The following is a 17,629-nucleotide window of genomic DNA, read 5'->3' on the forward strand; positions in this document are numbered from 1 at the left end:
ACAGCACATCATGCCCAGTATATAAACTGGGGGGAGTTACCCAGAAGGGACCGACTGCTGCTTGGGAATGAGCTGGATATCGGTCAATACGTGATGGGCTATTGTACTAGTTTGTTTTTTTTTAATATTTTCCTTGGGGTCTATTTGACTCTCTCTCTTGCTCCTTTTAATTACTATTATTATTATTATTATTATTATTATTATTATTATTAAATTGACATCTGCTAAACACCATCTTTAATAATTGTTGCATCCAATATCTATAGCAGAGAATTGTGTTTTAAATACTTGGCATTGGATCTCATCTCTAAAACACCTGGCCATCCTTTATTTTTTGAATTGGAAAAGTCATTCAGATTTATCATCAGCCAATCCTTCAATAATCTGTAATGCTTAACCTCAGTTAATTGAGCAGAGCTGATGGAGGTTATAGTCTGTGAGGATAACATAAGTCATAACTGCGCAAAAAGCTGGGTGCAGCTGCTTTACTTAATTAATCATTATGATTCCATCGCAGAGTATTGTATTTAGCTGTCAAACCTAACTGACAGAATTAAAAAACAGCAGATCTGTGTCTAAAGACTTTTCCATCTCTAACTAGTCTTTCACCTAATCAAGTCTGGAAGATTTGAGGGAAGAAACTGATCACTTTATTTTGCTGTGTTGCCTATAGTCCATGAAGATGGCAGCTATAACTTACTCCACTGTCAGACTGTGTTGCAGCTGGGCCATAATTCAGTTTCCTCCAGGATTATAATTAAAGACAGCTAATAAATAAAATAATAGCACTTTGAAAATGCATCCATGGTGTTTCTCCCAAATTTATAATATATGGCAGTTAATTACCTTTCTTCCCTGTTATGGCAGATCACATGTTTTATCTAGTTGAAAAGTAATCAAGGGAAGGCTGTAAGTCTAAATGGAATACTACAGTTCTTCAGTTTTCCTTTTTCATGCGTTTTGCATACAGGCTTTAGAACTTAAACTCAGAAAACTAAGGTCATGAACTAAGTTCACAGTCTGATGTTTTCACAAATGGTTGAAAATAATTTCTTTAAACACACAAAAAATGTATCTTCTGAGACTGAATTGTAAGAAGCCATAGCTGGAATGAAAAAGACTCCTAATTTTGTCCATTACATATATTATATACACACAATATATATAAATAACACACATAAAACAATAACATATGTAGTTTCTATATGTTTCCCATTCTTAGCCTAAGTTATTTGAGCCCTCCCTATATCATGACAGATAGAAAAGAACATACGCAACAAGCAAAAGATGGGTTTTTCAACAGTTTAGTGTCTGATAGTGATGATTTGCACCCTATAACTGTGTCAAAATCTTCTCCCAAGGTGAACGTTACTGTCTGAGGGCCAGAGTGTGGTATTTGTGATAAGCAAAATAACTGTCAGTGGGCCTTCTTGTAGAAACAGCAAGTGAAATTGAAGGTAGCTGCTGCAGCCACCTCTGAAGGAAACACTGTGACCATGAGGTTGACTGTTAAAAATTAAACTGAAAACTATCAATTCATTTTATACAAAACACACAATGTTTACAGTTAGCTACGGGAATGCACCAGTGTTTGCCTGAATTTGTACTAGCAATCGAAAGATGTATGTCTAACATAGACAATTATGTTAATATAATTCAATTAAGTATACTTAGAGTAGTTAGCCATATTTAGACATCCCCCTCAGGGACTCCTATTCATTCAAGTGTGCATCATGCACACTGCTTATTGTTTATAACCCTGAAAAAAATCACTGTAAGTTAGCAGTGGAAAGACAAAATTACATAAAGTGACTTTAATACAGTATTGGAATCTCTGTTCTCAGAAAATCGTATGTCAATTGAATAGAATAGTGAGTTGCACCAGTTCTGATCAGCATCCTTTTTAGCACTGCTTCCAGCTTCATCTGTCCCTTCAAGTACTTGGAGCTCCTTAGGATGCCTGCCTGGCGAAATGATTTGTAAAGGGGTTGGCATTGTCTCACAGATGCTGTGAAAGTCACCCCAAGCAGCATTGCCCTGCACCTCTAGCCTGATTTATCACTCTCTGATGCTCCTGGTTCTAAGCCTTCTCAATTTGAGCTCTCCAATTTTTGTTACATCGTGCTGAATTATGAGGCTGTTTTGTGATGAGGACAAATGTCCACTCAAGAGCACCAAACTCATTTCATGATCTGAACTTTCCCCCCAAGAGGTAATAAAGACAAGAACATCCAAAGCCATTGCATCACCTACTGTATATCTTCTGTCAACAGATAATTAATGTGACAATGAGACTTTCCCATTTTCACACTTCGTCATGCATCATTTTTTTACAGTGCTTTTAGACTTAACAACTGTTTCACAACTATACAGCCAAGTGAAAAAGCCATTATTTTCATGGCAGCAGTTGGAACAGAATTCCAGTTAAATAATGATTTTAGTAGGGTAAAGTAAAGCAAGATTTTTATATTATTAGTATTTTTATATTACTTTTATCTGTTTTAAAGAAAACAATACCCTTTTACATTTATGGTTTAAGTATAACTAGTAGAAGAAGAAGGCAGTCTATTTCACACCTACGAAATTCAGTGGACAAAAGTTTTATATTTGTCTGCTCTTGCCTCATTCTGCAAATGATATAGTTTAGAATTCCTGGTCCTGGAAAGAATAAATCTGGATTGAAGTAGTAGATTCAAGTTTTGTTTCGTAAATAGTGGTCTAGACTTCATTCAGCCCCTTCCAGCACCGTAGCCTGACAAAGATTCCTTGGCAGCTCCTTCCATTAGTTTCTGGGCCATCCCCAAGTATCCAGGCTAACCTCTTCATCTAGATAAACTCACTCTTTTTAATTTTTTGTTTCACTTTTTCTATTGCATTACTCTCAACAATGTAAAAGATGCCCCTGGGTGCTTTTCACAAACTAAAAACAGTGCATCTTCTGCCTTCTTCATAAATTTAATTTAATGTTCATACTGAGTAGAATGAGTAATATCTTTAACGATAAAGTTTTGCAGAGTCACTCAGTTTTCTGAATAAGAAGCTGACAGTTCCTGCAAATTGACTTTGCCTCCACTGCTAGGCACTGCTGACTAATCACAGATGCCTCCTTATCTAGGACATTGAATGAATAAGCTTGAACAATTAAGTTATTCAGTTGGTGTAAGTGGGCAGCTTTTCTGAAAGCAATGGAAAATCTTCCAGTTGATTCACATCCGTCTCCAAAAAAGAATTACATACTATCGCATGATGATGAATATACTTTATCACACAGAAGAAGATGAGGTTTCTGTCCCTGAGAAATTACAAAAGCCATAACCCAAAGTAAAAGACTATTTAAGGAAAACAGAATAAAGACTACTAGTAATGGCAAGGATAGGCATGAAGAAGTGGTAATGAGCAAATGTATGAAAAGCAAGCGAACTTGGAATGTCTTACACCATTCTCACTTTAGATGTGTCTTCATGCCTTCTAGAAAGGGAAAAAGAGCAGATATAATGACAAAAAGATATAAAAAAAGCCCAGTGATTTGGTTCAAGTGCACACACCATAGGCATTTGATGGAGGCTATTAAGACAAGACAGGTGATGCTAAGAGCAATAGAAGTTGATGATGGTTCGTTTCACTCTGTGGATGATACAATTTGGTTGGCATAGAAAATAAATGGAAGAGGTCAGAGTGAACATGCAATGTGTTTTAATGAAGAAAATATGGAAGCACAGAGTGGAAAAATAAAAAGAAACACCATCAAAACTTAGTTAAGTCAATGGGAAGTTTGGATTTTCTTCCCTGCAGAATGGAGCAGGTTTCTAATGAGACTTTGAGGTTAGGTGACTGTGGAATAAGTTGCCCCTTCACTGAAGCTTCTTTGGATGCTTGTGAGAACAAATCTCTCTGTGGTGGCTGCTGGCTCCCTACACTGCGTAGGTTTCAGAAAATAACAGCAGCTGGTTTCAGCTGAACAGTTGGGGAAAAAGTAGGATGTTCAGCTATGTCGTTTTGGAAGGATAGTAGCAAAACTCTCATTTACATGCCTCAGAACTAACATAAAAGATGGTATGATAGCTCCCTGCTGAAGATTTTAAACGGTACTTCAAATAGGTGGTTTCATCTGGGAGTGCAGCTACCAGTTTGCAACCAGTGCATGCAGATCATTTGCTGCTGGCTTTTTCCCTCCCACTGTTCCGAAAATAGATGTTAGTGAAAAATGTAGGAATCTTTTTCTGCTCTCCTGTTTAGTTAACAAGGTGCTCACCAAATACTCCTAAGTCTTCATCTAGCAAAACTGGATGAAATCCAAGTTATCAGAGAATACGGCAGGGATGTCTTTAAGGAGGCAGATGTTCAAAGGCGTACTTTTCAGAGTTCTTTGACCTGTGTGGAGTTGATTACCATGATGTGAGAAGAAGATGAGAAGAAAAAGAGATGAAACCACAAAGCCTATGAGAATATGCTATACCTGCCAACAATAAACTTCAGAAAGACCTAAGTTATAGAAGCTGTAAAATATTTCTGTGATAAAACTTCTGAGCCAGGACAGACCTCCAGGGACTGCTGAAAAATTTGAGGTCAGTTCTGTCACCTGACAGAGACTTTTCAGCCCACTTGCCGCTGAGTAGTAAAAATCCTTACAGGGAATCACAGTGACTCAAACAGATAGATGAGGAAAAGACATACTATGACACAAAAGGTCCTTCACTTAAAATTGATAATAAGGCCTAACAGGTTTGCACACTGCCCACCTTGTGTGAAAGTTTGTAAATTAAGAATCCATTATATGGATGTAAATCAGCATCAGTAATTTCACTAATACACAAGTGTCTGTGCTGATCTTCAGGCTGAAACTGAAGCATACTGTTCTCCTTGGGCAACACCTTCCTGATACCATATAGAAACTGCAGTGTCAGATATTTGTTTACTGCCATATGCGTCACCAGAAACATTGCGTAGATGCTGAGTGCTGAACATCAGGCTGTGCCTTACAAACCTGCTGTTGCACCCACAGTCACCTGCGGGTCTCAGGGGGCTGAGCCTATCAGGGCTGGAGCCTGGAGGAAGAATTTGTTTAATCCATCGCAGCCCTCTGGGCTGCAGCTGGTCCTTTCCCCTGGGGTGATTTTGAGATATGAGCAGGAGCAGGATCATCATCCTCTGGGAAGGCATTTGAAGGCAGATGCACTTTCCCAACCATTCTTCAGCTGTGCTGATCAAACAGTAGGAAAATGACAGCTCCTCTTGACACACTTTTTTCCTGAAAAATAAAATGTCAAAATACTAGAGTTAAATAATTTTTTTTTTTTTTTTCCATTTTGGAGTTGCACAGTCTTTTCGTTGTGAACAGCAGGGCAGGCACTATGTGACTGCTTTGTCACTGGAAAATATATACTCTATATATGCTAAATAATCTCAGAGACACACATGTATAATCATACAAACACACACTGTGTTCAAACCCCAGAATGTCACCTGTACCCACCTTGCCGCCTGTATCTGAAGTAATGCTAGGGTGCTAAAAAAAAAACCAACTCTTCTCTCCACATCTTTCTGCCACAAGAGGAGAGTGAGAGACTTTGTAGTGTTTCTGATAATACCCGCGGCATGTATTTTCTATGTGTATGGCTCATGAGTAAGTTACTGTTCTCCTAAGCATACAAACCAATATACTCTCACTGTAAAGAAAGCCAGGAAAATTAGCTTAAATAAAATATATAATTTTATACACCCATATTTACATAAAAGAAGCATTGAACATATGCAAGTGCATCAGATCGTAATAATTCAGTAAGGATGAGTGGGCTTTTTGGCACTTGGTGGAGTACTTGCATATGATTTATATAGAGTTCTAATGCCTAATAAAAGTTGGCCAAAAAGAGAGAGAGAGGAATCTGCTGGGATGAGTTTGTGTATGTATATTAATCAGTAGTAATAGAAAAATGTAAATACAAGTTCAGTGTTTGGCTAAATTCAAACTGGTGAGATGCATTTGATGGTAAGCAAGGCTTCCAAGGGAACGGATAAAGGCTTTTACATTTAGGTCACCTACTTTTTCACCAGACAAGATAAAGCACTGTGTCTTGTCCTACTAAGAACTGTCCCAGTTTAATAGATCATTTTTCTCTCCAGCTTTCACATTTCTACAGGGGGTTGCTGTGCTGCCAACTACAAAACAACGCCTGGATTTGAAAGAAGTATGAGTATTATTTACCTAAAAAGAAAATTAATTTATCTCTAGAAAATTATATGCTGAAAGGGATAGGGATCTACTTCATTCTGATAGATTCAAAATATTTTCTTCTAGGTTATTACTTGGTTAGGTTTGTGAATTGTTTCTTCTTGCACTAGGAAATGTTCTCAGTAGATTGTTGTTTTGGTATACTTCCTATTGTTTTGTTTTAATTAAAGTTTTACAACACAGAAAATTGTATGTTTTATACTGCAGAAAACAAAATACCTGTTTCCAGCTGAGGCAGAATCAGAATCCCAGGAAAAAAGATTAAAACATATTCACATATGTTGTGTATGCTCTCTCAAAAAACGTTAATCAGAAACTTGCTGAATATGAAGTTCTTTCTATAAATACAGTGATCCTCAATCAGACCTCTATCATAAATTTGTTCTGGAAACCTTTTCTGGGTCTGTAGGTTTTGAATCCAAAACATTGAGGCCAAGTAGCACGACACCTCCCTGAGAAACCTGGAGAAGCATAAATTATTTTCCTTTTCCTCTGATAGAAAGTGTTTTCTGTAAGTATAAAAATTAACAGAATTTCTCTGGATATTATCTGTAGAAAACAACATTAGGACTGGTAGGTTTTGATTTCATTAGGTAAATACATGCTTTTCCCGCCTCTTGAGTGACCCAAAAGCATTTGCAGCACCCACAGAGCTGGCAAACATCAGATGAAGAAGAGACCCAGTCTTTCTGTAGCAGTGGGTAGAAATCCTGCAGTACACCCTGGAACATCCCAGTGGCATGAGAGGACTCCTTGTTTAGGTAGGTATTAATGAGAATATAGAAAGCAAACACAACTTCACTATAAGATTGTGTTTTATTGGGAGTTACTTGAATAGGATGATTCCTGACCCATGCCAATGTCCAAATGGAGCCAAGACATTGTTTCTGAGGAGCTGGGTTTGCCCTGAAGGAAAACTGGGCCAGGTAACACCCTCATTAGTCTGAGATATATTAAATACATACATTCTACAGATAGGTTCGTATGTATTTGCTTCAGTCTGTGACTCTGAGCCACATACACAAAATTACAAGATTTCCCTCTGAAGTAATCACTATAGAAAGATCTGTAATTCTCCACTACAAGAAGAGCAATCACTATAGAAAGGCCTGTAATTCTTCACTGCAAGAAGAGCAAGCACTATAGAAAGACTATAATTCTCTCCTGCAAGAAGAGCAAGCTACTTCATGTTTTGCACAGCATCTCCTTGAATGAACTTTGAGTGCCATGAGTGACACAGCAAAGTGGCACAGGACCACCACAGCCAACAAAATTATTACTGGCTTATTTTCAAGTTGCTAGACTATGTCATAGATGTTTATGTGTGTGTTGTTGTCTGTAAATGTAAAAACAAGTTCAGAACAACTGTGCCAGCTGCTCTGCCACATGTGATAGAAGTCCAGGTTCTATGAGCCATGAGGAAGAAATATGAGTAACCGCTGAGTTTGCAGTGAAAACAAGTGCTATGGAGCCTAGAAGCAGCAATGCATTGAGCAAGCTCATTGTTTTGAAAAACAAAAAAAAAGCCATCTGCCAATAAACCAAAAATGTTTAAAGCAGTTATTAATTTACTTGAATGGATCTTGAGCTTTTAAGAAGGATGTCCTTTTGTTCCACACTGATATCTGTGTCACTCTACGTGCTTTTCTCCACTTACATTTATTTTACTTTATTTTCCTCATGTGGATGTGAGCATAGAAATTAAAAATGAAGCATTGCCTATGTGAGTTGTGTAAACTAAGCTTATAGAGTATTTCTGAAATCTTCTCTAAACCATACTTTCTAGGGATTTCTTGAAGTAATTTAAAAATTATCAGGAAATTCATTGAACCAATCACTTAGAGGTAAAGCTGATAGTCTAGTAAGGTTACGTACTAAGTAATTTTGATAAGGATACTTTATGCTATGGCCCCCACACTCCCCCCAAAATCCCACAAACATGTGCACAAACCAAACACAAAACAGTATTATAACACAGGAAGAAGCTGTTTTTCACAGAATGAGAATTAATCTGGAATATTCAGGTTTAATCTATTTTTGATGAATTATGAACCATTTCATTAAGGAAACCCTTTGTGAAAAGAAAAAGGAGGATTTTTAAAAGCAGTAAAATGGTTTCTTAAAGGCTTCCCATAGCTATGCCAGTTTCAGAGAGGCTCTTTGTTTAAACATAGCCCTAGAGTGCCTTATTTCTGCTATCTGATGTATATAAATTTAAGAATATAAATATTTTTGCAGCTCGTATATAAAAATGACAAACATGTCAGGCTATTTACATACAAAATTGATACAGTAACTAAAAATCTGTAAGATCTTGACAGAAAATATTAGCTTTTATTATTAAAAGACATGTTTCACTTCTTTTCCTTATTTCCAGTTTAAGTTTTATGTAGTAAACCCTGATGAATTGTTTTTTTTGTTTTCTTGTTTACCCTTGAAGGTAGCCTTAATGGAAAGCTTTAAAAAAAAAATCAAAACCAACATACCAGAATTTAAGGGTTTTGAAAAAAAAATTTTTTTTTTTTATTTTCCTTTCTTCTTTCTTCTTTTTTTCTTTTTTTTTTCTTCTAGTTCTTAAAATCTGAGCCCGTTGGTGGTTGCCAGGGGTTCAGCAAAATCTGTCTTCATATTTTGTCCAGACAATCTTTCTTTATCCAAGTGATATTCCCCATGTTCCTACATGACCGGGTAGGGTTTTAAGGAATGACATTGCTTCTTGCTTTGTGCAGAACTAATACTCAGTAACCCTCTTTGTGAAGTAGTCCACATCAGCTAAACCTGTGGAGCAGAAATGTCACTCAGCAAAACAAGAGCAAGAAAATGATGAATTTTCTGCCAGTTTAGCACTTGAAACGTGGCAGCACAAGGAGGAGGGCAGGGCTATGGCAGTTTTAACTTGATTGCCTCCAACTGTTTTAGAAGTGCAGCCTTAGGCCCTAAGTAATTCTGTTCTTGGCAAATGTGTTTAAACATTGTAAAAAAATGAAGATATTATAAAGGGGTTTTTAAAAGAAATAATTTCCTTTAATTAAGCTGATCAAAAATTTGGCTTAAAATATTGTTCGATGGCAATTGAAATGCAAAAGACTGGCAGAAAAATATTATGAAACTCTCTTTCCATCCTTGATGTTATGTATCTTACATTTTTATGCCACTTTCCATGAGGAGAGCGCCACTCCTGTTCCACAGAAACAGAGAATCACAAAACGGTCCTTTAGAAAGGACCTTCAAAGGTCTACTGGTCCAACCCCTCTGCAATGAGCAGGGACATCTTCAGCTAGATAAGGTTGCATATCCAGGCTGGCCCTGAATGTCTCCAGGGATGGCTTATCTACCACCTCTCAGGGCAACGCATGAAAATGTTTTACTGCCCTCTTTGTAAAAAAATTTTTCCCCATATTCAGCCTGAATCCCCCTCTTTTAGTTTAAACCCATCAGGCCTTGTCCTATCACAACAGCCCCTGATAAAAAATCTCTCCCTGTCCTTCTTATAGGTATTATGTCGCTGTTTTTTCCCACCAAGCTTCAGCTATCAAATATGGAGTATAACTGAATTTATAAGGGCTCTTCCAGTGACATAGGTACAATGTGAGACTCTTAACACTGAAAGTAAAAACAGATAATAAAGCTAAAGTTGTCCAAAATGCATTCATCTTTACATAACTTTAGTTCAAAACTTGTATGGAGGCATTCAAATGACTTTTTGTAGGAGAAACCTGCAAAAAGATGAGTGTAGACAGCTACAATGAGAAGGGTATCATAAAATCCATGGAACTCCTACTATTTCCAGAAAGACAGCTGCACTTCTGTACCAAGTAAGACAACGTCCCCCCCATCCCACAATGCTGTCTCTAAGAACACAAGATATTTTCTTAAGCACTAAAAGAAAGAGAATATCTATAGAAAGTTTGCTTGCCCCTGCTTGAAAATGCCTGTAGGAGCCTTCTGCTTACACCAGATAACACTTTTGTGTCTTGTTTGTTGTTTTAGGTTGTTTTTTTTTGTTAAGTACACGAATATATTTCTATATTACTTGATCATAGAATCATAGAATCATAGAATAGTTAGGGTTGGAAACCACCTTAAGATCATCAAGTTCCAGCCCCCGTGCCATGCACATGGACATCTCACACTAAACCATCTCACCCAAGGCTCTGTACAACCTGGTCTTGAACACCGCCAGGCATGGAGCATTCACTGCTTCCCTGGGCAACCCATTCCAGTGCTTCACCACCCTAACAGGAAAGAACTTCCTCCTTATATCCAAACTAAACTTCCCCTGTTTAAGTTTTAACCCATTACCCCTTGTCCTATCACTACAGTCCCTAATGAAGAGTCCCGCCCTAGCACCCCTAAAGGCTCCCTTCAGATACTGGAAGGCTGCTATGAGGTCTCCGCACAGCTTCTCTTCTCCAGGCTGAACAGCCCCAACTTTCTCAGACTGTCTTCATAGGGGAGGTGCTCCAGTCCCCTGATCATCCTCATGGTCTCCTCAGGACTTGTTCCAACAGTTCCATGTCCTTTTTATGCTGGGGACACCAGAACTGCACACAATGCTCCAGGTGAGGTCTCATGAGAGCAGAGTAGAGGGGCAGGATCACCTCCTTTGACCTGCTGGTCACGCTCCTTTTCATGCAGCCCAGGCTTTCTGGGCTGTGAGCGCACACTGAAGCTGGCTCATATTAAGTTTCTTATCAACCAACACCCCCAACACCTTCTCCGCAGGGCTGCTCTGAATCTCTTCTCTGCCCAACCTGTGGCTGTGCCTGGGATTGCCCCGACCCAGGTGTAGGACCTTGGTGAAAATTCATCAGGTTGGCATCAGCCCACGTCACAAGCATGTCGACAATGCTCTGGATGGCATTCCTTCCCTCCAGGGTATCAACCAAACCACACAGCTTGGTGACATCGGCAGCCTTGTTGAGGGTGCACTCAGTCCCAGAGATATTGAACAAAGATGTTGAACAAGACTGGTCCCAACACTGATCCCCGAGGGACAACGCTCATTGATGGTCTCTAGCTGAACAATGAGCCATTGAACACAACTCTTTGCATGCAGCCATCCAGCCAGTTCTTTATCCACTGAGTGGTCCATCTATCAAATTGATTTCTTTCCAATTTAGAGACAAGGATGTCATGCAGGACAGTGTCGAACACACTGTTAAAGAATGTGGCATCTGTTAAAGAAAATTACAACCCAGATTTTATGCAATTTATGAAATATTTTCATTTTATCACAAAAAATAAATTTGTTATAGAAAAGGCTGCTTAAATTATCTTTGTTTTTGCTTATTTTCCACAATATCTCATACATCCTAGTTAAAAAGAAGTGAACTAAAAAAATGCATTTGTAGGCATACAATTTCTACAAGTCCAGATAGCTCATGGAGGTGAACAACTTTAGAAAAAATACATATGCATATCCCTGAACACTTCACATCTGCTCTCAGGGCATATAATCAAAGGCTGAAGAGCAAACTAGACTTCATGTGAGAACTTTTTCTTCCCAGTCTGCTAAATCAGGTCCCCAAAGTGGGTTTCTAAATTCTTTAATTAAAGTATAAGCAGTGATCAGAGATGAACAATGGGATTTAAAGACCGGCATTGATAAATAATTGAGCCAGTCAGCAGGAAGCGGTATGCAAGGGGAGTGTATGAGATCTGCTGATTTCGTGATTTAGTGGCCTGCCTAAAACCCTTGAGTTCAACTCCTGTTGCAGAGGGTGTCTTTTCCTGCATTGGAGCACCTGTTTATTCTTTCTTGAAAGTTACTGAGAAAAACAGATTAGGATAGTAAATGAACATCACTCTGAATTCTGGATTCAGGTCTGTGAGGCAGAGAATTCATCCATCCATAGGCTAGAATTTACATGTCTGAGATGTGTGTAGGTGTTTGTTGTCCTAGAACATACACTGGGTGTACACTGCATTAAGACAGATATGAAAGTCATTAACATGTAGAATGGAACAAAGGTGTTTGGGAGATATTTTAGTATGTGTGTTCAGATTTCTAAATTTCATATTAGAAGCAGAATATTGTTACCCTCCATGCCACATGTCTTGATTTGGGTGTGTTATTTCTGTTGCACAGTTTCTGTCAGGGTCTCAAAATGCATTATCTGGATGAGAAACTTCCTAAAGACAGCACCATGAACAATTAGATGTGCAGAGGAAGATTAGGAGTTCTTTGTACAGACGCTGCTGTCAGCTCTAAAAATGTGCTTCATTTTTATCAGGTCTCTGCTGCAATTAAGGGGCTGACCAGTACCAGCAGTTACATAAAACCATTATCTTACTGGAGCAGTAGAAATTGTGTTGCCAAGGTAATTCTGCTTTTTTGTGATATTCTAAACATATGGTGAGACAAAACCCGTATAACTCAAAAGCTTAAATCTTGCTGGGCATAAAGGCTACACTTCAGCTCTCAACTGAGAAACTGGGACTTTCATTACTATGATAATTTCAGGTAAAAGGGCCAAAAAGGGCTGCTTTTTCTATAGACTCTAAACCAAAAATGCTTGTACAGCCTGGAATATCTTAGCACAGCAGCAGTCTTTTATGAAGATAGTGCTAGTTAACGCATTTGCATTACTGTATGTTTCAGTTTTTAAAAAAAATATTCTAAGTTATGTTGGATCCAGATCAAATCATCCAGGCAAGCTTCCAGAGAGTGGGCTGTTTCCCAAATGACAATAATTTCATTAGTATACTTCCTGCAGCTCAGCCAACATGCTAAACCAAGTGCTTGGTAAGTAGATGATGTTGACTAAATATTTTGTGCTCCTATTATGAGGGTTTGATAAGTGGTTTAACTCAGTTCTCACTAAAATAAATAGGTGATTTGCTATTGATCAGTATAAAAGGAATCAAGCTAAATGCCTTAGGCAACTGCACTTTATAAAGTTCTCTTTTGACTTGGTATATTTTGTCTAATTATCACCTGCCTTTGAAGTGGCAGAGATCGGCCACAAGTGGACCCTGGACAGAGATGACGCAGTTTAAATTAGTAAAAACTTTTTCTGAGAATCACAGTTTTCATTTATGGACCACAGAAAATATTGACTATATTAAGGAAATTATGTGGGGAAGATTCACTGGAGTCTTGACATGTTTCCCATACCTCTGCAATGTGTGCAGCTCCTTACAGGTGTGTTACATCTGAACTTTGTGCCTGTAAAGTCTCCAGCATAGAAAATCCTTAGTTTTCTTCTCTATTTCAGCCTCAAATCTTTATCACAAGTTCAGTCTTTCTTTCTAAATTTACCAGTTCTGTCCTCAAGTCATTTTTCCTCTTCCTCTTTTACACGAGTAAATCCTAAGGAAGCACATCAGGACTTCACTGCTAGAAGTGATTATTATTTCCTTTACATTTTTATGTGCCTATAATTATTTCTTTATCTGTTTTGTTTTTTTTTGGGGGGGGGAGAGGAGTTGTTGGTGGTAATAAACCATTATTTACAAATCCTGTCTCTAGCCTGCTCAGATGGCTATGGAACTGTTCCACTGTCTGTCCATCTGTTCATCCGAATTACGGTAAGTGCTTAAATGTGAGAATACATGAAAGTTTTAACAGGAAAAAAACGAGTTTCAGCACTGTGGTTTGTTTTGGTTGTTTTCTTTTTTTTTTTCCCCATGGAGAGCAACCTTTCACAAATGATCTATGTGGCTTATAAACCTTAATTCTTAAATATACACTGCTAAATCTGTCCTCACATATTGTCAGATCTGGGAGCAAGAAGGCAAAATACTAATGATCTTAAGTCATAGATGCTACAGTATGAGCAGTGCAATAAATCTTTTCTAAATAGTTTTATCATTTTGCTCCACGCAGCAGTTCTGCACATTTTCTGATCAATTATTAGAGAAAATTGACATCCATTTGAAAATTCTGAGTGTCAATATGATTTATTAGAGCAAAACACCATATTAACTAACAATAAATCCAAAAATGCAGAGAAAATTCAACTTTCTCATCACTTGTCCATGCAAGCTATGATGTTATAATCCAAACCACCTTAACATATTTCATCCTCTTCCATGCTGTTACAAATAATTATACTGAGTCAGATCTCTCAGGACTTCCAAATTTCAGTTTAATTTTATTGGGTCTAAAATGTTCAATAACCTTGATTAAATGCCAGCAAGGGATCCAAGTCTGAGACATCACGTTATAAAGCTGAGTCAAATATTAGTTCTGCACAATCCGGGCTCATTTTACACCACCTTTGGGAATGCTATATTACCCAGTGATTTCAACAGCACTACTAAGACCACTCTGCTAACATATTTCTAACACTGGATTCACAGGATTGCGGAGAATGTGCAAAAGTTCCCGATTTACATTTTATTTTCAGGAGGACAGTCCAGCTTCATTTACACAGAGTTTATATTCTGAGTATGTCTGGTCATAATCCGTGATAGTTATTTTTTTCCCATCAGCAAACCCAGACTTCAAAAGAGGGAAAGAGAAAGCAATCACCCTTTCCATGAAGGATTGTCATGGTGGTGGTAGGAATGTAAACATCTTTCGTGATTTTCTAACAGCTTTTTTTTTTTCCATCTTTCTATTTTGCTCTTTTTCATTGAGTCTAACAAAACCAGTCAAAAGCAAGCAAATCACCATTAGCATAAATAAATGTTAGATTAATTTTAAAGTAGTTTAATATGCTGTGTCTTTGTGAGTAACAAAAATTGAGATGAGCTAGGAAATGTTAATAGCCACTGGAATATTACATGTTATACTGCTAATTTGACAGAACATTTACTAGCTTGTTCCAAGAAGCACTTTCCCTAAATAATTCTTGGACATTATTTGGTAAATGGAATAGTTGAAGGACCTTTTCCTCTGATCAATTAATATGCAGACTCCCTGCTGTTAAAGTTTGATCCATTTCCTGACATAGGCATAGAGTATTTGGTTCCTATTGACCTTCATGTCCTAAAATATTCCCACACGTTCACTTAGTTTATTGGCATTGAATTCACCTCAAATTCCCTTATTCTGGATCCTTCTTGACTTCAATTCTTCATGTCAATTTACAGAGCAAAACAAAACAACTATGAGGAAGGATTAGAGCTAAGTAATCTTCCTTTCTTGTAGGTTTTACTTTCTGGCATTTTTAGTGTTGGCAATTAATTTCTTCATTTCTTCCATTCCAAAAATGAATGAATGAATTAAAAATTTTCTTGCATACAGATAATGTTTTAGGACTTTTCTGGTGCCAATAAAAATGTAAAACTCACAGTGTAGCCTGAACCTCAGCTGGGATACTGGCAGGTTTTCTCTTTCGTCCCTGCACACCTTTTCTGATGAACCTTGTTAAAACTTTATGTATCTAAGGTGCCCACTAGTTTGTCAAAAATTGTTAAGATTTGTCAAAGTAATTTATAAGTTATTAAAGTGGGTCGTAAACCAACAAACACGTGTGCAGTTGTGCAGAGCTGTACCACACAAGCCCTGTTTTTTTAGGAAATCCAAACAATGACAGCTCTTACTATTTTTACTATCTAGAGGCAGCTAGCTTATTCAGTCTTTTATTCCAAGATGATAAAACTAAGAATTTCATAAAGTATTTTAAAAAAATATCATGTTACTGGTGAATTATGAGCTCCATTAGTAGTCTGTGGTACATGAAGCAAAAATAATAATAAAAAAAACTATTAAAATACCTCAGACTCATATATTTTCCATTTCCATATATTTCCTCCATTTATTTTCCATATATTTTACGTGAAATCATATGGAAAGTTTTCCATTTTCTGTTGGTCCACAATTGAAGCTCATAAACATCTTTGACTTCAGGTCCTGGATAGTGTCAGTTATGAAGTTTAACGAGGTATAGAATATAGTGTAGTGAAACAAATAATTTCAGTATACCATCATATTATTAACATCCTATTAAAGCTCTGTATTTGTTATGCTTTGGGACTGCACTGTTAGCATGAGTAATTTCAGCTTTTTGAAATCACTTCTTCTGGTACCCTCTTAACTGGGATGAAATCATATGTAAAGATGCCAAAATCAGATGATGCACCAGCATTTCTGTTCCAGATTAAAATTTTAGAAGTTTCCTGAGATTATGCACAAAGAGCTGCAGTGGTAAATTAATAAGAGTAATCCCCATCATCACTTGGATTTATAGCTGGTATAACTCTGGAAACCCAAGGATTGTAAAGTATTTTATAAACATTTATTAATCACATCTCACTGCAATAGCTCTGTGGAGCAAGTATGAATTATTAACCTTAGGTTTACACATGGGTGAACATGCACTGTAATTTTTCCCTCCATAACTATACGTATACTTGTGTTCTGAGTTTATTCTGAACTACCCGAAAGGCTGCAAACTATTTAATGTGTTTTCTTTTTGTTTGGTTGTTTTTTTCACAATAAGAAGCAACCACCCCCCCCCCTACCCCGCACCCCCCCCCCCCCCCCCCACCCCCAGTAGCTCTTTATGAACTGTCAAAGGGAGCTTTAGCCAAGTCTTTCAAGGTCACTGTCAGGTATGTCCTTTCTGGGGATTGTGCATGTGGTTTCCAAATATCTCTTGACTCAAAGTGCCATTTTTAATCCCAGAAAGAAATGTGTGCTCAGTCATGGGATGCTCAGTGAGTCCAGTGGTTTGCAGCTGTGATACACTTACTGCCTGCATCTTCTCCTTGTGTTCAGTCAACCCAACACGCCCATGATGCACAGATCGTTTGTTCTGTAAGTCTGACATTGCCCAGATGTGTCAGGCTAACTGTGAATGTGCAGAGCTGTTTTTCACACATGCTGTTCATATGTCCCAGATTTCTGTGTATCTGGCAGATTCAGTGAATAATTTTTTCCCTCCCAGGGATTTTTCCTCCCAGGGAAAAATCTAGCCAAGCAGCAGAATATGTCCAATCATGATTTTCAGGTAGAGAATTAAAAATAGCTCAGGCATAAGATTGTGCTAATAAGAAATTCCCATCCCTACTCCCTACCTGATACTCCTCTTCCAGAGATCCTAAAAGCTTCTGGAGCCCATTGGTCAACACTGCTGTTAGGAAAACATGGTCCTGTGCTCCTTCCTCCTCAGTCTTAAACTTTGCAGAGTGGATAAACAAATGTCTCCTTTTAAAATTTTTATTTGAACATTTTACAAAAAGGAGAGTCTTAGAAAGGAATGTAATGAATGTCACTCTGTCCTTTATCCCAGATGTGGATGAGCTGAGATGTTCTGGGACTAATCATTAATATGCCCTGGAAAACAAACTACGTGATGCCAAACTGCGACAAAACCCAAGCAGATCTGCTCATATCACCCAGTATGCTGCCAGTATGTATTAATCATTGAAATGGTCCACAAAATCTTGACCAAGGCACCTCAGGGGGACTTGTGACAATAACTGATATTTTTGTCTGACCTCTAT

At 37.8% G+C, this 17,629-nt stretch overlaps 1 long non-coding RNA gene across 1 annotated transcript in view; it reads right to left on the minus strand.

Moving 5' to 3' along the window:
* Window positions 1–5,049: 5,049 nt before the first annotated feature.
* LOC133267888 (uncharacterized) overlaps window positions 5,050–17,629 on the minus strand; it is a 41,554-nt gene continuing 28,974 nt past the window's right edge. Inside the window, exon 3 of the long non-coding RNA XR_009742908.1 lies at window positions 5,050–5,248. This is a non-coding gene — a long non-coding RNA (uncharacterized LOC133267888). The remainder of the gene's footprint in view (window positions 5,249–17,629) is intronic.

The sequence above is a fragment of the Pezoporus flaviventris genome, unplaced genomic scaffold (genome assembly GCF_033815535.1).
Source record: "Pezoporus flaviventris isolate CSIRO_AGI_PZ_B2104156 unplaced genomic scaffold, CSIRO_AGI_Pfla_v1 ptg000010l, whole genome shotgun sequence".
In the NCBI taxonomy this organism is placed as follows: Eukaryota; Metazoa; Chordata; class Aves; order Psittaciformes; family Psittacidae; genus Pezoporus; species Pezoporus flaviventris.